Below are 23,282 nucleotides of genomic sequence, written 5' to 3'. Positions count from 1 at the left end.
GACCGACACTCCACAAACGTAATGTCAAATGTAGTTATTTCGTTTTAGGTATATACTATCACATAAAAAAAAAAATATCCGAGTGTAGGTTAATGTCCGTTTTATTTTTTATGCCCTTAGAATATTATAATTATTTCATTACTTTTGGTAAATTATTTTTGGTGTCGGACTAAATTGTAAGATGTAACAATCATTTGATCATGAGTTGCTGGCCTCGTGCTCTTCCAAGTTGTTATAGGCACGATGGGGGTCAGTGAAAACGTTACGGTGTCAGTTTGGACATATTTCTGTGGTCAGGTTGCAACTCTTCAATCTCTCATTAACGATATAATGACACGTGAAGGAAAAGAAACTATTAGTACTAAAAAGGAGACAAAAAAAAAAAAGCCTCTTCTGAGAATTTACCGGGTTACCCATAATGAGAAAACCATCCACCGAAGAGCATAGGCCTAGTGGATACTCCTAAGCTCGTGTTCCTGAAATCGATGTAGTCGACGGTACGTGTGGTTATTTTTTTTTTTTTTATCTTTTTTGCCATTTTCATTGTTATAAATCGGTTGTGTGACTTTCGGGAGTCGCCAGTATTGAATACCGTTGGCTTAGCCTACTCAACAAGGCAGCCATGTTTACTAACACCAGATTATTCCTATCATGAAATCAGGATGTGGAAAATTGTGAAAGGTTTCATATTGGAATCACTTTATCCATTACAGACGCAGCAGGGTATCGCTTTTCGCTATAGCCTTCCTCACTACCAAGGCATATCTGGGTAAATCGTTACTTTAAATGTAAGCCATGATACCGTAACTATATTGGAGTCCGTTATTGAAGATGCTGTGCAGATAATAAAGTGTTAAAGTTGATGAACATACGATAGGAGTGTGATATAAAAGAGAATGTTAAAAAATAAGAAAAATAGATAATTGCAGGGAAGGTCCACGATACCTCACTTGTTTCTACAAAGTATACATGAGCCGTTTACCACGGATTGTTATTTGCCGTAACAGCTTTCTAAAACTATTTCACTCTGTCGGTTTGTAATTTAATTAATCGAAACATTAGAAATTGAGATTGGTTATGTGAGGTGAATAATAATGGCTGACAGGTTATTCTGCTTCCTGTGAATTCTCCAGAGGAATTCCATTTTGACTTCTTAGTTAGCTTTGCGTTTTCTGGAAGTAAATGATCTGTGGTCCTTTATTCACGAGCAACGGAGGCTGTGAGAAAACCCAGTTCTGGAAAGTAAAGGAGAAACATACGCGGGTCACAGTAACGGTGTTGTCTGATCTTCACAGTTGAATGAGGCATTTGGTGGTTTGCTGGGTGTTACGACCACCATATATACTATTCTTAATTTTCACGATGTTTTTCACTTGATAATCTTTATATTAAAGTTTACTCCTCAGTAACGTCTCCGCCCAGTACATCTCCCAAGAAAACCAGCGCATAGGCCTAAGCAGTGCTACTGACTTTGTGCCATAACGAAGCTGACTGCTTTCTATGACCATAGGCCTAGTGATAGCCATCATAGACCTAATCTCGGGCCCCATCATTCCCAGTTACTTTTGATCTTTGGGAAATGGGAAGTAATCCATAGTAGGCTTCGATCAATGAAGAAGCTTAAGGTTTAGGCCTATGGTTTAGCCCCCTTTGGTCAAGGGCATTTGCACAGAAGGATTTCGTTTAAGAATATCGAGACATAATTGCCATGTCTCATTTGACAGTTCTTCAGTTTTATCTCATTTTGAAATAAGTTGAATGACCTATTTTAGCAAATATGGAATCAATATTTATTTTATTTAATTAGTAGGGACTGTATTGACATTTGTTATTGGAAGTTTTAGCTTTTTTTTATTGTTTTTCCTCGAGTAATTCTTACCCATTTCCTCATTTTATTTTCAGAGGGACTAGCAAGATATTCCTGATAAAAAGAGAACGATAAAAGACAGCCCTATGAGAGGTGAGTTGAGAGAATCCACGCAGAGATAAGTAAACTCACTTAATCATTCCATCACGACCGCCGTCAGCGCCATGCCTGGATGTCTGATAACCACACTCAGTCAGGTCGGTCATCTTACTTCTCTTTTCAGTGACTCCTAATTCACAATCTTCAAGCTTTGTTTCCTCATTCCGTATTCTGTAAAACATTCCAGTTATAGCAGATTCACATCAACCGTGCATTTGATGCCTAGGCCAGTCCCTTACGACGCTCCTGATTGGTTGTTGATAAGCCATTCACAAGGCCGGAAACTCTCAGTCTCTCTCGAGAGTTCACATGGGTAGGATCTATGTTCCACATCTCCTGAGGGATACCTCTTTCAAAAGTACCCCTCAGGAGAGGTGGAATATACATCCTACCTATGTGAACTCTCTCGAGAAACTGAGAGTTTCCAGCCCTGTGATTGTCTTATCAACAGTCAATCAGGAGCGTCGTAAGGGACTGGCCTAGACATCAAATGCACGGTTGATGTGAATCTGCTATAGTACACGAGGTGCCCTTTCATTTTAAGCTGAGATCATTTCTGCGGATATTTTACCATAACCTGCTGTTTTTCATCTCTTTTGTTTCGTCATTATTGAATCTACTAAAAAAAATAGTGATGCCATTCAAGTGCACAGTTAATCAGATTATCCCATCATCTCTTGTTATTCGTGAAAACACCAATAGTTATCATTATTGTTATCATTGTTGTATATGCCACTTATCTGATTTGTATTGAAGCGTGAACTGCTGGTAATTCTAATTAGGAAATTACAACTAGGGCCTACAGTGAAACTCTCCGTAGGGGGGTAGTGTCGTCAGTGGACCTCATGCGGTGCACTGTAGGCATTACTTAAGGTACTTTGCAAGCGTCCCTTCGCCCCTAGCTGCAACCACTCCCCGTTCCTTTTACTGAACTTCCTTTTATATTTCTCTTTCTTCATCTGACTTTCCACCCTCTCCTAACACTTGATTCATAATCCAACTGCGAAGTTGTCTCCTCTTCCACCTTTGAAACCTTTTACTGTCATTTACATTTCAGCGCTGAATGACCTCATAGGTCCCAGTGTTTGGCCTTTGGCCTAAGTTCTTTATTCAACTCTTTATTCAACAGTGAAACTAACATCTGATTTGTTATACTTTTATCTGAAGAGTTGGATGCTGTACTAGTGAGCATAACTTGCCCAAAAAGGGAAGAGAGAGGAAGAGTTACGTAATGGCAGGGAGGAAAATACTTGGTCATTTAATTTCCCGTAAGGGAACCGCTGTGCCAAACGAGGGTATGTGGATGGTAACTTGGTTCGAGGTAATGGGCTCGCAACCTCATCCCAGAAGGAAATTATGTGGAAAAAAAATACATTATATATATATATATATATATATATATATATATGTGTGTGTGTATATATATATATATATATATATATATATATATATATATATATATATATATATATATATATATATATATATATATATATATATAATTCTGTGTGCGTGCGTGCGTGTGCAGGCGCATTTAATCCAAGCAACGTCGGTCCTCGAAGCACTTGAATTCTCCGTCTGCTTAATCGTCCCCGAAGTTTCTTTCTTAATGAAGGTCATCAAATGTTTCGGGTCGCGAGGTTTTATTGTTCTTCCCGTAAGAGTTTCTGGACAATTTCCTTGTGATCGAGAAGAAAGTGGTGATTCTCATTTCGATCGTGACGCAAGTGATGGTTCTCGATTTAAACGACCGGAAAATAACGGGTTCTTTGTTGAAGCGACATCAGATTTATTTGAGTTTAGGCAAATGGGAAGCATGTAATGGAGATTGAAGATCGAAAATGAGCATTTATGTTTGAGTTTTTCTCCGAAACTTTTCTATTTTTTTCTTAAGCTTAATTGGCATACTTAATACTTTAATTGGCTTTATTGGTAGTGTTTCAGTTTTGCTTCCATTTGTGTTATGAGTGGAGGCTGATTGTCAGAAATAGAACTATAGAAAGCATTTTACTCCTCACCTGGATCTATGGCCATTTATACCCTCGTGAGTCGAAGCCATCCACTCATAGATAAAAAAAATAATTTTCTAAATAGATTAACCACAGAAATTCATTGTAACATGTAATAAATTTCAAGTAAATCGTCTGAAATATTCTTTCATTTCATCAGTCTGTCTCTCCATTATCTAGCCGTCTCTTTGTATATTATTCTGCGTGCTAGTGTTTTTATCAGCACTGTTACGTTGTGAAGGCTATAATTCAACAGGGAATTGATTTGCTTAGTAACACCAAGGCTGCGTTATTATTGAATTGTATTGTTTCAGTACAGGAAATCCTTTAATTGGCCATTGCTGGAAAGTCTCTTCTTTGCAAATTTTTTTTGAGGAATTTAAAATTGGCGTTCCAAAAAATATATTTCTTTTTTGAAACATATCCTGGATTTTGTGGCGTCCGTGCTTCGTTGTCACTGGAACAAAAGGGAACCAAAGTCGTTATGACCCAAATCTTAGTGAATCTGACCCCGGGAAGTGCAACTGAAATGAACATGCAGTAAATTGCGATGTGGAAAGGTAAAAAAAAAATAAATAAATAAATAAATCCCGGAAGCAAGGGAAGGACCTCTCAAGATTTATTTATATTTTTATTGTTTTATTTTCAATGTGTAGCATAATCTGGAGATCTCTCCTGCTTTCTGTCTCTTGGGGGACGAAAGGCGATTTGTGCAGACTTTAATGAGTTTTTCTCTCGAGATTGTTTTTTCCTTTTTTTTTCTTCTACATCTTAAGCTGCTTTGCGAAAATCCGTGAAAGAAACTTAGATTGCTGGGATTTAATCTTTCTTGGAAGAGAGAGAGAGAGATGAGTAAGTTCCTTACAACATTAATGTATTTTTTATTTTTCATCGTCATTTATGGTAAGTAGTGAAAGGAGTATAAATTCGCTAAAAACGTTCTGTCGGATAGAAAATTTAGGAATAGGAAACGTTTTTCTGGTTTAAAATGAGACACGATAAACAATTACCATATAAAAGCGATGAAGAAATAAGGCTAATGGACGGATCAAGTCTCTCTCTCTCTCTCTCTCTCTCTCTCTCTCTCTCTCTCTCTCTCTCGGTTGTATTGATCTTCTACCGTTGCTTATGATATTTTGAGATCGATATCTTAAGAACTGTCAAAAATATTTTTTTATTTTCGAGTAAAACTTACTCTATACAATTTGAGCAATTTCTAGATGTTAATGTCTGTTTATGTTGAAAGTTACATAATTTTTCAACAATCCTCACGCTAGTCCACCCAGAAAAACAGTACCAAAATATCATTTGTCCTTCCCTAAATAACGACAAGAAATGAGGCTCCATTTTTCAATAAGCTTCATCACTTCTGGAAGCGTTTGTTAGTCTGAGTTGCCTTGAAGGTTGGAGACGATGATCTCTTGAAAAAACCGTATCTGGGGGAAAACGTTTTGACATCTGCCATCAATTTGGGAGGATTCCAGTGAGACGTTGAGGCATTGGATCGCCTTCGCTTACGTGACTGCAAAAACACGAATCATTTTTCGTGTGTGTGATGGGGGGTCGGGGGTGGGGTTGGGGGTGGGGTTGGGGGCGAAGCGAATTCCTCCCCCTTCTCTCCTTTTGTCTTTCTTTTTTTGTTCGATTCTCACTCCGTTTTTGCCTCTCTCTCTCTCTCAATACTCTTCTCTCTCTCTCTCTCTATCTCTCTCTCTCTTTTTCCTTTTTTTTCCTTTTTTATGACATGGAATCGAGCCATAATCCTTTATTACTGGATTAATCCTCTTTCTTATAGAAAGAAAGGAACAGCAGTTGTCTTATTCTTTTAATTCTCTGACTTTTTGGCCATCCACGAGGAAAAAAAGGGGGCAAAGGATTCTGTCCTTTCCTCGTGTCTCTGTCAGTTTTGTTTCCTTGGGGCCGGAAGGAGGGTATAGGAGGATTCAGTTTTTGATATTGCGTGAGCCTTACCTGTTCTGGTCTATTAGTTAAAGAGATAGAAATGACCCCACTTCAACCTTTGCTTGTTTGTTAAGAAACACCTCTGGAGGGATTGTAAAGGAAATACAACAGGCAACACAGTAATTCACTTACTGATATAGTAAGTAAACGTGTAGGTAAATGTGGTTAGTTAGTGCATCAATTAAAAATTTTGTAATAAGTAGGCCTAAACTTCCGTGCGCTGGACGAATTTTTTCGTTTTTCCTAATGCTAATTTCGGATATGTGATGAAAGTTGTCCTCCAATCAACCAATCATACCGTACTGACGTTCCATTTAAAATTAAAACTGATTGCTTAATGGTAATGTTTTTTAGGATTAAGGTTCGACTCAAAGTCGTATTAATTCAGGTGACTCTCCAATTTGTATGATGAGTAGACGAAGGCAGATACTGTAATGGTCTCCGAATCAAGTACAAATGTGCAGGGTTTGCATTTTAGCGGGTCAGTTGAACTCGTTATTTCATTTGTGACGTTATGTATACCTTTATGAATATTCTTATATATGTTTTTCCACTTATCATTGCCGTTTCTAACCTTTTGGTGTTTTCTTTTTTCGTTTCGTTTTTCTTTTTAAGTCTGGTCTGCATAGTTGTCATACAGTTTTCTTTTTTTCTTTTGAACCAACTTCCTGAAATTTCTTGTGGTCATTTCCTGTTGAGGGCACTCGAAGGATTACCCATTTACCTCCATTATGAAGGGTTACCCATTTACCTCCATCATGAAGGCTTACCCATTTACCTCCTTTATTCTGCCACGGGATATTCTTACTTCAACATAATTAGGAGTTGAAATTGAGGGCCTTTTCGTAATAAATAAGCACACAATTGCGTTTCCAATACACAAAGCACATGTCACCTACTCAGAGCAAATAATTCTAAAGTCTGAATCTACCATAATATTATGCTAGAAGTTCTCTCAAGTTTATATCACGGTAGTTTACTTACATCATAGAAGCATTGGCTTATCTTTAGTTTGATTAATCATATCGTTACATATTTAATGTTTTACTCTCTAATATTTTTTTTTTCATTTTTGCTTTCAGTAATATTTTTTCTTATTGTTTACCCCTCCACTTCCCCATTAACAAAATTACGAGAGCAGTAACTTTCCATTGTTTTTCTCGACGAGACAAACTTTCACCTGAGAGTTTCCTCCAGAGAGCTCCAGTGCCTAATGTGTCTGGACTTTCCATTGCGACCCCAGTGGCCTTCGCCAACACACCAAATGCTGCTTTTCTTCGGTATGTTGGAACGGGAATTCTGGAATTTAGGCATTGCCAGAAATATATATTTTCTCAAACCAAGACTTGTTTTTATTTCTCTCTCTCTCTCTCTCTCTCTCTCTCTCTCTCTCTCGTCTCTCTCTCTCTCTCTCATCCACCACGACATAATCACAGACACACGTACCTTTTATTACGTTCCTTGGATACAATCATCATTAAAATGTTTTTAACCTTTCACCTGTGAAAAAGCAAAAAACCAAAACTATATCTGTTCAAAAGAACTTAGCAAGATACCTTTCTTTCGGTCGTAAATTCAAGTAAAGAGAGACAAAGAATCCTGTGAGATTAGGAAAACAAACCAAAAGCTAAAAAAAAAAAAAAAAGAAAAAACAAAAGAAACTATTATTCGAGCGTCCCTCTCCTTCTCTCCCTCATTGTTCAGTGGCGAGAGATAAGACGGAAATTTTTCATTGGACGACGTCGTTTCGTTCCCTCACCAATTAGAAGAACATTTCTATTGCTATTTTGCTCACAGGGACTCTCGAATATTAGTCTATGTTACTGAACAGCAAATTTGTCTTTTGGTTCAGGTGAGATTCCTTTGTTTCGCTTCCGAGAAAGAGAAATTATTTAAGCAAAACAGAAATCTTTTGATTTTCTTCATTTAGATATTTTCTCTGTTTATATTTTACTCCCGTTTATTCAATGCCATGTGACCCTTGCGATATAGGGATAAACAGAGTTCAGAAGGACCGTTTATGAATCTGTTTTTTTATTATATCATATGTAGTATCGTATATACAGAAATTGCTCCCTGTTAGAAGGTATTATATCTCGGCTTGCATTGAACTTTGCGCTTTCTGATAAAAAGTACCTTCCTTTTTAAACGATTCGGGTAATTCGTATTAGAAATCAAGAAAGCAATAGATTACTCTGTAATATAAATGTTATACTGTATAACTTCAGGTTCTTGACGCAAATAAGACAAAATGTCCCCAGCAAAATTTTGGTTATTCTTATATTTGTGCAAAGGTTAAAGAATGAAATGCAGTGTCAGCAAAGTGCAAGAAATGATATATTAATAGGTCTAAATGAATTATTGGATTTATCGTATATTCTCCATGAACACACTCTCTCTCTCTCTCTCTCTCTCTTGTCCACTGCTTTCTTGCGGCAAATCTCATGTCTGAAAATCGTATATTTTCCAATATAACCCCTAATTAAAAAAATAGCTAAATAATTCGTTCCCAATGACTAACAAGGCAACAAAGAAGGAGCATTTCATTTACAAGAAATCTTCAGATCCAATTGAATGATCCCTTCCCTCATTTGCATGAGGCTCAGTTTTTAAACGAGAGTTTTTTAGACTAATTAATGCACTTGCCGCTTCACATTATGGGAGACGAGTTCTGAGCTGACAAGTTAGCAAAGGAAGCTCTTTATGCTAATTGCTTTGTTGACGCCCTGTTTTATGTCTGCTACCTCTGTCTGATGAGCGATATGGACACTGAGGATGGGCGGGGTTTAGTTCCCGATTCCCACGGTTTTTCAAGGGAATTTGTTTAAGATCTAGAGATATAAATATTTCATTCTCTATATGAATTGAAAATTAGATTTAAGGAAACAAACAATACTTGAAAAGTATTGAAAATTAAATTTACGGAAACATATAATACTTGAATAGTATGATATGGATTTTCAGAGTAACTTGGTCCAATTCATAAGTAATAATGGATGGCGAAATCAAACCGTCGAAATGTTGATATGAAGATGGAGACGTTTTCTCTTGACGAAGTGCAATACGGTTTCTGATATCTGAGTTGAGAGAGAGAGAGAGAGAGAGAGAGAGAGAGAGAGAGAGAGAGAGAGAGAGAGAGAGAGAGAGCGCAAGGCTATAGAAGAATGGAAGATACACAGACAACAAGTCTCTTGGATGAATGTAAATAATTATAAAGATGGAGACCATATCCATTCTATGAAATAATGGTAGATAAATATCTGATATCTGAGTTGAGAGAGAGAGAGAGAGAGAGAGAGAGAGAGAGAGGCTGTAGATGGAGGATACACAGACAACGAGTCTCTTGGATGAGTGTGAGACTTTATCAGCAAAACAAATGAAAAGGGAATATTCTCTTCGTGAGACATTCAGTAATATATTGTTATTTTCCCTCATGACTTCAGTGTCTTTTAAATAATAACAGGAATTTAATTTTCCAAACTGTTTGAAATTCAGTTGTAAATCGCCATAATGTTTGTTAAGAACATAAATTAGGGAAGACTATTCCGATTTACTACCAGCCTGTAAACACAACGGGAAATTAAGGCATAATTTATCAAACGGATTTAATGTCAAGAGAATAGGTTAGAATTTTTTTTTTTATTTAAACTGAAAGAATATGTTAATCTTCAGAGAGACAGAGAACAGAATTGCAATACACTCACACGCTTTCTCTCTCTCTTCTGTCTTTATGCGAAACCCCCAAAAAAGTTGTTACGAATATCATGCTGGAAAGACGTCAGAATTTATCTTTTATAGTTCGATGCATCTGCCACATTTTCATATAAGTAACAGAGTGACTCGAACATGAAGCAGATTACTTTACGTGTAGGGACGTATTATGTCTTCTCTCGACAATATTTTGCTCCGTGGGAGCGATTTCCTTCTCATTGGGGGGGAATTAAATTCAAAAAATGGGAGAACTTTTTGGTTCTCCCTGTACATTTCTTATGGGTCGCTGACGTCATCACCGGGAGGGAGAAAAGCCTTTGATCCTTTGCCATTTCTTACCTGCTGACTTGACCTCTCTCTCTCTCTCTCTCTCTCTCTCTCTCTCTCTCTCTCTCTCTCTCTCTCTCTCTGCCAATTTGGTGACTACTACGATGCACAGCAGCGAGAATGGTTTGGGCTTATTTCCATTATCCTCCTGGAATAGACTCGCGATTGTCAGTATCCTACGACGTAAGGGGCTAATCCGCCATTTTCGTTCATATCCTCCCACAAGGGATCCACAACTCCCTGCTAGACTACTTGGAAGACCATAGTGGCAGACAGGTGCAGGCTGACTAACGTTTAGTAATTGTGGAAGCATATGAAAAATGCTCCGTAGGGGGGTAGTGCCGTCAGTGGACCTTGTGTGGTGCACTGTAGGCATTACTGAAGATTCCAAATTTGCAACGTGCCTTCGGCCCCGTAACTGCAACCACTTTCGTTCCTTTTACTGCGCTTCCTTTCATATTCTCTTTCTTCATCTTAATTCCCACCCGCTCCTAACACTTGATTCAAAGTGCAGCTGCTTTGAGGTTTTCCTCCTGTTACACCTTTCAAACCTTTTACTGCCAATTTCCATTTCAGCGCTGAATGACCTCATAGGTCCCAGTGCTTGGCTTTTGGTGTAAATTTTATATTCAACTCAACTTAACTCAAATCATATGAAAAATGATTTAATATAATAGCAGATAAACAAAAGTCATTCGTTTGATTGAAGAAATACCTTTTTTAGATATTTTTCTCAGATTAATAACATTAATGCCGTTTTACCAATTTGTAGGTAATTCCCCTTATAGAACACTGTAGGAACTTACAAATACCTGTAGCTATAGTTCTCATCACTGCGCTTTAGGCTAAATCGATAAAATTTGAAGTTGGTAATTCAGGATACCAATATGAACAAATAAAAAATGTGATAAATAAATTAACATTTCACCTGCAATAGATATAAACCCAACTATAAAATGTTATGTAAAACAAACATGCAATATAAGATTTCAGCTTAAGTTCGGCTAATTACCATCAAATGGCGAAGATTTTGGGAGGGAATTTGGAAAATAAACGAAAAGTTTATAATTTTCTTTAAGAAAAATAATAATCAGGATTATTCGTCGGGTTGAATAATGTATATAATGATCTCAACAAATGATGTATTTTTGTTCTCCAAATGAAAACAAGATATGAATTAATTGTCGAAAATAATGTATAGCTAATAAACCTCACCTCTCTCTCTCTCTCTCTGGCGGGAATGCCTTTAATCTCCCTTATGAGTTTTTGACGGTTATTTTACGCGACTTTCTTTTGCTCTAAATTAGAAGTCCCATTCTTCACTAGATATTTTATTATTTTTTCTCTAAACTACTTTTTTTTCTCATTCATTCCCTTTAATAAACATTCATTTCTGTACGTACTTTAGACTGTCATTTCCCTTTCTTTCTTACGCAACTCTTTCTGTTCCTTTCATCTAAAGTGCAAGTGTGTTTAACGCAATATAGAGTTTCTTTGAATGGTGCAAATGGTAAGGGGGAAATAAATATATCTCCAAGAGGGGAAGACAATGCACTTATTGTATTGCATTTGGACGCTCAATTGCTGTAACAAGGGAAGGAAATGGAAAGAAAGCATTTTTACTAAGAAGAGAGGAGTTTTAGGGTATAATGAAAGGAATATATTCTTCACAGGGAACACTACTTAATGTTTGCTCATCGGGTTTATCACTTTTTTTCACAATAAATTCGGTGCAAATGGAAGGTTGATGTGGATTGTGCGTTAAACTGCAGGAAGAAAGTGTGTAGTTTGAAGAGTAGCCTCTCTCTCTCTCTCTCTCTCTCTCTCTCTCTCTCTCTCTCTCTCTCTCTCTCTCTCTCTATATATATATATATATATATATATATATATATATATATATATATATATATATATATATATATATATATATATATATATATATGTGTGTGTGTGTGTGTGTGTGCGTACGTATGTATATATATACATGAATACGTTTAAATTTCATTGTAATATTGATAAATGAAAATGTCCATAAATCACTTAAAACTGCCACCTATATGTGGGTGATTAAGTAAGCTGTCATATGCAACATAGCTGAATAGCTATACACATATCAGTATAATCATGATTGAGAATGAATAATACCAGATAGAAACCCTTGATCCATATTCATACTTTATTCAGAAATGAATTTCTCTCCATTCACGCGAAATAGAGTAAATGTATTTTTATTTTCCGAGTCACGTATTTTCAATTTTTTCATCAGTTCATTTATCGCTTGAAAATGTCCAGTCTTTGAAGTTGCATTGTTATGTAAAATGTATTTATATAACATAAATTTGTTGTTACCATGTTATATTTCTTTCATTTTCAGGTTAAAGGCGCTTTCTGTGTCCTCTAAATGAGTCGTTGAATATCAACAAACCTACTTACAGCTCTGCAATGTATTTAGACGAAGAAATATCCCGGAAGTATTTCCGGGGTCTTTGACCTCGTGCATAAAGGTAAGTAAAGTATGGCATCCTCTTCTTTTTTGTTAGGTTTGACATTTTAGAATCCGTCTTTTAATATCTTTTGAAATATATTTTATTAGCGTATCCTGTCTCTTTAGAAATCAGTTATCCGCCTAGGGTAGCGATATTTCAATCAAAGTTTCGCGTATAGAATTTTGAATTTTGCATTCTGAGTGCAGCATGATTTAGAATATTCCATTTTGATCACTATCAACTGTGCTCGCTGTGATTTAGAACATATCTAGTTCTGCACATGACATATTTTGTACAATTGCTTGTTTGAGTTCACTCCTGGGTAGGAACTCTCCGTCCTTTACTACATCATGATATGAAATATCGTCGATTTGATGAAAGTCGTATGATGAATATATATTACCTCTTTTGAGTGTTGTGTCATAGAATGCTTTCCATATTTTGACGTCAAAATGTTTAAGAATATTGCGTCATTGCAGTAACAATATGATTAAGAAATTTTCAGCTTAATTCTTTAAGAAGTGTCCAAAACGGAAATTTCTTTTAAGGAAACACCAAAAAGCAAAATATTTGAGTACAGGAATCTCTCTCTCTCTCTCTCTCTCTCTCTCTCTCTCTCTCTCTCTCTCATTGTTATGTAGTAACACGTAATGACATTTTCAGTTGACACAAATAATCGCTTTTCGTGAGCCATTATTTCCGATTAATCTTGCAAAGGTAATGGACAGGTGTCCAGGAAGAGCCAGGTGCCTCTCTCACCTGTTAAATGAGCAATGGATTAGTCATGTTCTATTTGGAACTGGAAACTTTACGCGGGAGTTTATAAAAGTGAAAGAGGAATTTTATGTTTCGTGGAACAACAATCACGGGAACTGCACAGTAATAATAATAATAATAATAATAATAATAAATAATAATAATAATAATAATAATAATAATATAATAATATTATTAATTATAATAATTACCACACACATGGCCAATAGAATGCCTGAAAAATATATGGGGCAGAGGAAAAACACCATCAGCTTCATCAAAAATACAATGCGCAACTGGAAAACAATACTTCCAAGCTCTGGAATAAGACTAGCAAGAGGTTAATATCAGGAAAGGGATCTTCCAGGGCGCTCACTGTCCCCAACTACTCTTCGTAGTAGCCACGATTCCCATGACAAAAGTATTAACGAAGATGGATGCCGGGTACCAACTCAAGAAAAGGGTCAACAGAATCAACCATCTGATGTTCATGGACGACATCAAGCTGTATGGGAAGAGCATCAGGAAATAGATACCCTAATCCAGACTGTAAGGATTGTATCTGGGGACATCAGGATGGAGTTTGGAATAGAAAAAATGCGCCTTAGTCAACATACAAAATGGCAAAGTAACGAGAACTGAAGGGATAAAGCTACCAGATGGGAGCAACATCAAGCACATAGATGAGACAGGATACAAATACCTGGGAATAATGGAAGGAGGGGATATAAAACACAAGAGATGAAGGACACGATCAGGAAAGAATATATGCAGAGACTGAAGGCGAATACTCCAAGTCAAAAGTCAATGCCGGAATATGATAAAAACCATAAACACATGGGCAGTGCCAGTAATCAGATTACAGCGCAGGAATAGTGGAATGGACGAAGACAGAACTCCGAAGCATAGATCAGAAAACGAGGAAACATATGACAATACACAAAGCACTACACCCAAGAGCAAATACGGACAGACTATACATAACACGAAAGGAAGGAGGGAGAGGACTACTAAGTATAGAGAACTGCGTCAACATCGAGAACAGAGCACTGGGGCAATATCTGAAAACCAGTGAAGACGAGTGGCTAAACGAGTGCATGGGAAAAAGGAAAGACTAATAAAAGTAGACGAAGACCCAGAAATATCAGAGACCGGAGAATGACAAACAGAACAGAGGACTGGCACAACAAGCCAATGCACGGACAATACATGAGACAGACTAAAGAACTAGCCAGCGATGACACATGGCAATGGCTACAGAGGGGAGAGCTAAAGAAGGAAACTGAAGAATGATAACAGCGGCACAAGATCAGGCCCTAAGAACCAGATATATTTTCAAAGAACGATAGACGGAAATAACATCTCTCCCATATGTAGGAAGTGCAATACGAAAAATGAAACCATAAACCACATAGCAAAGCGAATGCCCGGCACTTGCACAGAACCAGTACAAAAAGAGGCATGATTCAGTAGCAAAAGCCCTCCACTGAGCCTGTGCAAGAAAACATCAGCTACCTTGCAGTAATAAGTGGTACGAGCACCAACCTGAGGGAGTGATAGAAAACGATCAGGCAAAGATCCTCTGGGACTATGGTATCAGAACGGATAGGGTGATACGTGCAAATAGACCAGACGTGACGTTGATTGACAAAGTCAAGAAGAAAGTATCACTAATTGATGTCGCAATACCATGGGACACCAGAGTTGAAGAGAAAGAGAGTGGATGGAAGTTTCAAGATCTGAAAATTGAAAATAGAAATAAGAAGGATATGGGATATGCCAGTGGAAATCGTACCCATAATCATAGGAGCACTAGGCACGATCCCAAGATCCCTGAAAAGGAATCTAGAAAAACTAGAGGCTGAAGTAGCTCCAGGACTCATGCAGAAGCGTGTGATCCTAGAAACGGCGCACATAGTAAGAAAAGTGATGGACTCCTAAGGAGGCAGGATGCAACCCGGAACCCCACACTATAAATACCACCCAGTCGAATTGGAGGACTGTGATAGAGCAAAAAAAAAAAAAAAAAAAAAAAAAACAAAAAAAAAAAAAAAAAAAAATAATATAATATAATAATAATAATAATAAACTCTTCATCTTTCCTCCAGTCTAAATTGCGAACTTCGCTCCGATATTCGCCTTGAGATTACGACAATAAATGTTCCACTGGCTGAAGAGCTGATTCCCCAAATTCTCTCTCTCTCTCTCTCCCCTCTCTTCTCTCTCTCTCTCTCTCTCTCTCTCTCTCTACCGTAGAAATGTTCACTATCAAGTTATTCTGCGTGCTTCAGTATGCAAAGGTTTTACTATATTTTCGACCAATATAGAAAATATGAGTTTTCAACGAAATATTAGACCTTGTTAGATAATTGTTACAATGATAAGTTGACAAATACTTGTGGGAATATTGTTGGTCATATTTTTGTCTTAATTCAAGTAAACAAAAATATGGAGAGAATGTCACAGCATTCTCGTATACTTTCAATTAGATCGGTTTGTTGTCATGGAAAATGTAATCTACTGTATAATGAGCCACTGGTTAAAACGCCTACTTATAATTACGTAACATTTAAACATCTGAAGAATTGAGTCGTATCTATGTCATGATAAAATTCCGTCGTTTGTCGTTTGCCAAAACATTTCAGCATTGGGTTAAAATTCCTCGATGGAATTTTGAAATTAATGATTTCTCAAAAATGCAAACAACCAAACAATGAAAATAGCAAACAGACACACGAGTGAAATCAGAACTTCAGTTAGGTTCTTCGGCTGAGGTGAAACATCAAATCACTAAAAGTTCATTTAAATTCCACCATAAGTTCATTTAAATTCTCAGAAATACAAAGAAAGAAACTGACCACAAACCTTTTACAGACACAAAATCAAATGTCAAGTGACACAAGTTTTGTGAACCCTTCCATTAAAGAATCCTGCTAAGCGAATATTGAAAACCTTTCGTTGCCACCTGCTGTCTTTGCCAAAGCAGAACGATAGGGAAAGCAGAACGCAGAGGAAATATAACATTGTGGTCTCTCAGCCATGTATTTCTTTACCTTTCCAAGCGTGGAGAAATACAACCATTTCTCGTCTTAGTACCAAAGAGCTTTTCCTATAAGAGAGAGAGAGAGAGAGAGAGAGAGAGAGAGAGAGAGAGAGAGAGAGAGAGAGAGAGAGATAATTTGACAATGGTTTAAATACAATAAAAAAAAAGGAGGGGATAAGGTATTGAATTCGTTCCTCAGCTTAAATTCCGTTCGGGTGTGTGCCTGTGATTTGCATTATTAGATTTGCCATAAAGAGAGAAATTCCTTCATGGCATTGACTACTTGGTATCGAAAATAAGTCAAAGTACATTTTGCAGTCATGGCTAATAAATCTCACTGTTAACACTACATTGGATATATATGTATATATATATATATATATATATATATATATAATATATATATATATATATGTGTGTGTGTGTGTGTGTGTGTGTGTGTGTCTGTGTGTGTGGTGTGTGTGTGTATACCAACTGTATGGGATGTCTTTGCTTGTCTGCATGCTATATGCACATGGTAGGAATGCGATGGCTATTTCTTGTCAGTCGTTTGTTCGATTTTGTCTTTTTTATGTAGTAATTAAGAATTGTTCATTTATTGAAATTATTATTATTTTTTGTTTTTTTTTTTTCCTTTTTTTTTGGTCTATCACAGTCCTCCAATTCGACTTGGTGGTATTTACAGTGTGGGGTTCCGGGTTGCTTCCTGCCTCCTTAGGAGCCCATCACTCTTCTTACTATGTGCGCCGTTTCTAGGATCACACTCTTCTGCATGAGTCTGTAGCTACTTCAGCCTAGTTTCTCCAGATTCCTTTTCAGGGATCTTAGTATCGTGCCTAGTGTCCCTATGATTATTGGTAAAATTTCCACTGGCATATCCCATATCCTTCTTATTTCTATTTTCATATCTTGATACTTATCCATTTTTTCCCTTTCTTTCTCTTCAACTCTGGTGTCCCATGGTATTGCGACATCAATGAGTGATACTGTCTTCTTGATTTTATCAATCAACGTCACGTCTGGTCTTTTATTTGCACGTATCACCCTATCTGTTCTGATACCATAGTCCCAGAGGATCTTTGCCTGATCGTTTTCTATCACTCCTTCAGGTTGGTGCTCGTTCCACTTTTTACTGCAAGGTAGCTGGTTTTTTTGTACAGGTTCCAGAGGAGGGGTTTTCCCACTGAATCATGCCTCTTTTTGTACTGGTTCTGTGCAAGTGCCGGACATTCGCTTGCTATGTGGTTTTATGGTCTCATTTTTCGTATTGCATTTCCTACATATGGGAGAGATGTTATTTCCATCTATCGTTCTTTGGATATACTGGTTCTTAGGGCCTGATCTTGTGCCGCTGTTATCATTCCTTCAGTTTCCTTCTTGACCTCTCCCCTCTGTAACCATTGACACGTGTCATCGCTGGCTAGTTCTTTAGTCTGTCTCACGTATGTCCATGCATTGGTTTGTTGTGCCATTCCTCTGTTCTTTTTTTGTCATTCTCCTGTCTCTGTATATTTCTGGGTCTTCGTCTACTTTTATCAGTCCTTCTTCCCATGCACTCTTGATCCACTCGTCTTCACTGGTTTTCAGATATTGCCCCGTGCTCTGTTCTCGATGTTGACGCAGTCCTCTAAGGTCCTCTCCCTCCTTCCTTTCGTGTTGTGTATAGTCTGTCCGTATTTGCTCTTGGGTGTAGTGCTTTGTGTATTGTCATATGTTTTCTCGTTTTCTGGTCTATGTTGCGAAGTTCTGTCTTCGTCCATTCCACTATTCCTGCACTGTATCTGATTACTGGCCCTGCCCATGTGTTTATGGCTTTTATCATATTTCCGGCGTTGAGTTTTGACTTGAGTATCGCCTTCAGTCTCTGCATATATTCTTGACTGATCGTGTCCCTTCATCTCTTGGTGTTTTTATATCCCTCCTTTCATTATTCCCAGGTATTTGTATCCCGTCTCATCTATGTGTTTGATGTTGCTCCCATCTGGTAGCTTTATCCCTTCAGTCCTTGTTACTTTGCCATTTTGTATGTTGAGTAAGGCACATTATTCTATTCCAAACTCCATCCTGATGTCCCCAGATATAATCCTTACACTCTGGATTAGAGTATATATTTCCTTGATCCTCTTACCATACAGCTTGATGTCGTCCATGAACATCAGATGGTTAATTCTGTTGCCTCTTTTCTTGAGTTGGTTTGGCCCAGCATCCATCTTCTGCAGTACTTTTTGTCATGGGAATCATGACTACTACGAAGAGTAGTGGGGACAGTGAGTCCCCCTGGAAGATCCCTTTCCCGATATTAACCTCTGCTAGTCTTATTCCAGAACTTGTAAGTATTGTATTCCAGTTGCGCATTGTATTTTTTGAGGAAGCTGGTGGTGTTTTCCTCTACCCCATATATTTTCAGGCATTGTATTAGCCATGTGTGTGGTATCATGTCGAAGGCTTTCTAATAGTTTATCCATGCCCTACTTAGGTTCGTTTTCCTTCTCCTACTGTTCTTCATTACCATTTTGTCTATCAGGAGCGGGTCTTTTGTGCCCCTACACTTCCTTCTGCAGCCTTTCTGTTGGTGTGGGATGGTGTTTGTCCTCCTAGGTAATTGTAATTGTATAGCCTTTCGCTGATGATACCTGTTTGTAACTTCCACATTATTGGTAGGCAGGTGATAGCCTGTAGTTACTGGCTATATTTCCCTTACTCTTGTCTTTTTGTACTAATGATGTTCTTCCTGTGGTAATCCATTTGGGCGCATGGTGATTAGTGATACAATGCTGGAGTTGTTCTGCTATTCGTGGGCGTAGGGCCTTGAAAGTTTTTGAGCCAGTATCCATGGACTTCATCGGACCTGGGGCTTTCCAGTTGGGCATTTTCTTTAGTTGGTGTCTGACTGTGTCTGTCGTGATGTCAGTGAATCTTTGTTTTATTATTCTCCCTGTTTCTTCTGCCTTTTTTGACTTCCTGGAGCCATGTTGCAAGTTTGTTGTGTGATACCGGATTGCTCCATATGTTTTCCCATAGTCTCTTACTTGGTTCGGCTTCAGGAATTTCTTGGTGGGTTTGTCTTCCCCTCTTAGTTGGATTGATAGGTCTTTTCCTGGTTGGTTTCCGAGATAGTTTGTTCTGTTGGTATCCCTTATTCCTGTTCATGTACCGTTCGATCTTATGTGCTTTGGCCCTTAAGCCTCTGTTTTACATCTTCTATTGTGTTGTTTAGTCCCCTCTCCTGTACTTTGTATTTCTCGTTGAGTTCCTCCCTTGTTTTCTTGCTTCTTAGCCTTTTTTCTGCCATCTCTTTCAGTTTACTCAAGTCAGATCTCATCACCATGATTTGCTTTTCCAGGCGCCTTTTCTAAGGCGGTTATTGTTATTATTATATTATTATTATTATATTATTATTATTATTATTATTGTTATTATTATTATTATTATTATTCATTATTATTATTATTAGTTATTGCTGTTGGTTGGCAGTTGTGTTTGGATACGAAAGGAAGGGATGTGACACTGGAAACAAATATTTCGGTGATACTTTAACTATCCCTTGATAGTCTTTCGCTGTTATAAACACTTGCGAGGCATTCAGACTAAGAAGAACAATTCTGGTGGACTCTTTCTGTGCAGGAGTGCTGTGAAAACCGAAATCTTGACAACGAGAAAGGACAAATACTGACTACGATTGCATAAAAGCCAAATAATTTCCATAACCGTGAGAGAGAGAGAGAGAGAGAGAGAGAGAGAGAGAGAGAGAGAGAGAGAGAGAGAGAATGCAATACGCCATACTGAATGACTGGAAATGCATCATTCTGATTACTGTAAATCGTTAACAGTCTGGACAATTTATCAATGAAAAATATATGACAAAATAAAGATTGTCACGAATATCTGACAGAAAAGTTAGCGAAAGAAAATGACACGAAGATATTCCGATTTCTGTTTTTGAATAAAACTACTGTGGACATTTAATTCCGCCAGAACGAGAGCGTCTCATTATGTGACTCATTTAGCTGAATAAAACAATAAGTTATCCTTTGGAAACCCTTTGGACCTTTTCTCTCAGGTAATTACGGGGAAGGTAATTACTGGTGTTCATGCTTCATGATGTGCGAAAGTAGAGACTGACACAGAACAGATGAACAAAATATCATTTATAAGTTTCTTTTTCATCTCTGCAGAATTGATAAGGGAGAAATTACTTACAAAAAGTCCACCTGCTTTGGTTTTCTATTCCAAGTCTGTTGTGTTAGCTGCTACAAAATGAGATGATTCTGGAGGGAAAACATTAATATATAAGAATAAAAACACATTTTAAAGCACCACTGCATTTTTTATGCCAATAAATCGTTCGTTTGAGGCCATCGAAAGCAGGAAACATTTTTTTTCTGAAGCTGGAAAGATTAAGGGGATATCCGTATAATTCATGCAGGTATTTGTGGCACAATATATCATGGAAACTTAGCATGCTGTTTCCAAAAACATGCGGGCAGTATTATCGAGCTCAGGCACATCAATGGAATGTGTGTTGTCCTGACGCTTTCAATCGGCGGTAAAGCATGAAATGGTATTACTGAAGTGTTTGCAGATGGTGTTTTTGGCAACAAGTAGATAACATATATATATATATTCTAATTATATATATAATAATATATTATATATATATATAATATATAATATATATATATATATATGTATAATATACATATTAAAATATATATATATATATATAGATATTATATATATATATATATATATATATATATGATATATATATATATATATATATATATATATATATATATATATATATATATATATGTATATATACATCATACCCTACATATATATATATATATATATATATATATATATATATATATATATATATATAATATATATATACGTATACATATATATTATATAAAAATGTAAATATTAATAGAAAACCAAGTACTTCAATGGCATAGTCGGCCTTCATTGGAAATAAAAAAAAAATTAAATGGAAATACGATATATTAATATTTATTCGGAACACACTTGTAGCGAAAATTGTAACAACATCGTAGCTTGCTGATATTAGTGCCTGCAGATCCATGAGTGAATATTCCCCCATTGAAAAGGGGTAATGAAAGAATAATATCCTTTACAGTATATTACTCGTTTCATTTATATCTTTATTTCATACGCCGAAAAGAAAGGTCGCTACAGGAATAAAACAATTAGTAAACGAAGCCACGGCTTTTATTCAAGAACACTACATTGGAGAAAAGAATAATGCAGTTCACAGTTTTTCCTATTACATTTTCGAATGTTGATTGGATGGTACTCCATTTATGAGTGGTGGTTTGTAGAGCCTAATTTTTCATAACTAAAATACACGAAAAATATTTTCTTACGGAAATGAGAAAGATAATCATCTACGTTTAGTTTCTTAGCCACAATCGGGAAATGGGAGAACCATCTTAATGCAGCTGATTATAGTAATAAATTATATTCAGCATATTTCCTAACACTTCTGTTATGTATACAGTGCAATCAGAATTACAGCTTCGTTGCAGCAAATGTGAAGGTTCAGTGTTATGCATTTGCATTCTCATCCATATATATACCAGGTAACGCATAGCGCTCATTGCCATAATTGCCTACCGACAATCTCGGTGTTCAAATCCATTCCGAGATCACAGGCGTAAATCGTATCGAACATCTGTTCATTTAGCAGAATTATATTGGTGTATGCAAATGTAATGATTAGCCCTTTTTAAATGTATACGTATTTATTCTAGATTAAACCATAACTCACAACCACATAAATGAAATACATTACACACTCTGAACTGAAGTCTGTTTGTATTCGAATTGGAACTGGGTTCTCATTATGTGACATTTCTGTCCCAAAATAGTCTGAAGAGATTTATGGTTTTGGTAATTAGGCGATGTATTTTTTTATCCAGCTGACTACGAGAAGACGGCTGTGTTATAGGTTTCAGCGTTTACCTTGGCAATAACTTTATTACAGGTATTGAATCCAATGCGTTTTTTCGCGCAAGTATACGAAAAATAAGTTTATCTTTTTATTTTTTATAGATTAAATGCATTCAAAACATTTACGAGCACACACGTGCACAAAAATATTATATGTATATATATATATATATATATATATATATATATATATATATATATATATATATATATATATATATATATATATATATGTGTGTGTGTGTGTGTGTGTGTGTGTGTGCATGCCTTTGTGTGTGAGCTCTCAACTTTTTTATTCCCTTGCAATCGTTTGGGTTATGCTTTTGTTTACCAAACCATGAATCCGATTGGGGAATAATGGAAAGAACTGTTCTTCCGTGGTGGGATTCAAACCAACGCACGGTGAGGGTATCGTCAAAGATATTTAATACACAAATGATGGTAAAAAAAACAAAAGATCTTGAGGCTTCCACGTCTGTCCACTTGAACGAAGACAAACTGAAAATGTGTGATAATCACCTGAAAGGAAAATGCCATTTTCATCGCATCAGACAAATATTCCAAGTTTTTTTTTTTTTTTTTTTTTTTTTTTTTTTTAACCGCGATACGAGAACAAAAAGGCGTGACATTATGACTGCAGCTGACTCGTTTTTGGGGAGGGCTTAGGCCTGATTTTGGGGAGGGCTTAGGCCTGATTTTGGAGGGCCTAGGCCTAAGGAACGGCTAAAGTTTGGGAAGCCTTTTATAATCCTGCAGGAGGGTCAGTGGGAATATACCGCGATAGACGTGGAAGGTTGTCACGGAAAAGTTTATAATGAGGTTTTAGATGAAGGAGAAATCGGGCGAAGGTTCTCGGGGCATTTGGAAAGAGATGTGTTCTGGGTGTAAGAACTCGGCAGGACTATTAACATTTTTATAGAAACAAGATAATTATGCTTGCTTTTTTTTTTTATTGTCCCACCAGAGAGTATTACAGTATTAGAATTTGTATTGCCTTGTACAGTTAGTTTATTCCAACACGTTTTCATTTATATTAAAAGAGA

The 23,282-nt window shown here is 36.8% G+C and overlaps 1 long non-coding RNA gene across 1 annotated transcript in view; it reads left to right on the top strand.

Moving 5' to 3' along the window:
- The first annotated feature begins 217 nt into the window (after positions 1-217).
- LOC135214143 (uncharacterized) overlaps positions 218-23,282 on the top strand; it is a 23,497-nt gene continuing 432 nt past the window's right edge. The window contains exons 1-3 of the long non-coding RNA XR_010314292.1: positions 218-497; positions 1,903-2,064; positions 12,350-12,479. This is a non-coding gene — a long non-coding RNA (uncharacterized LOC135214143). The remainder of the gene's footprint in view (positions 498-1,902; positions 2,065-12,349; positions 12,480-23,282) is intronic.

The sequence above is a fragment of the Macrobrachium nipponense genome, chromosome 45, assembly GCF_015104395.2.
Source record: "Macrobrachium nipponense isolate FS-2020 chromosome 45, ASM1510439v2, whole genome shotgun sequence".
Lineage (NCBI taxonomy): Eukaryota > Metazoa > Arthropoda > Malacostraca > Decapoda > Palaemonidae > Macrobrachium > Macrobrachium nipponense.
The sequence above is the reverse complement of the archived record's forward strand: the minus strand, read 5'-3'. Positions and strand labels throughout refer to the sequence as shown.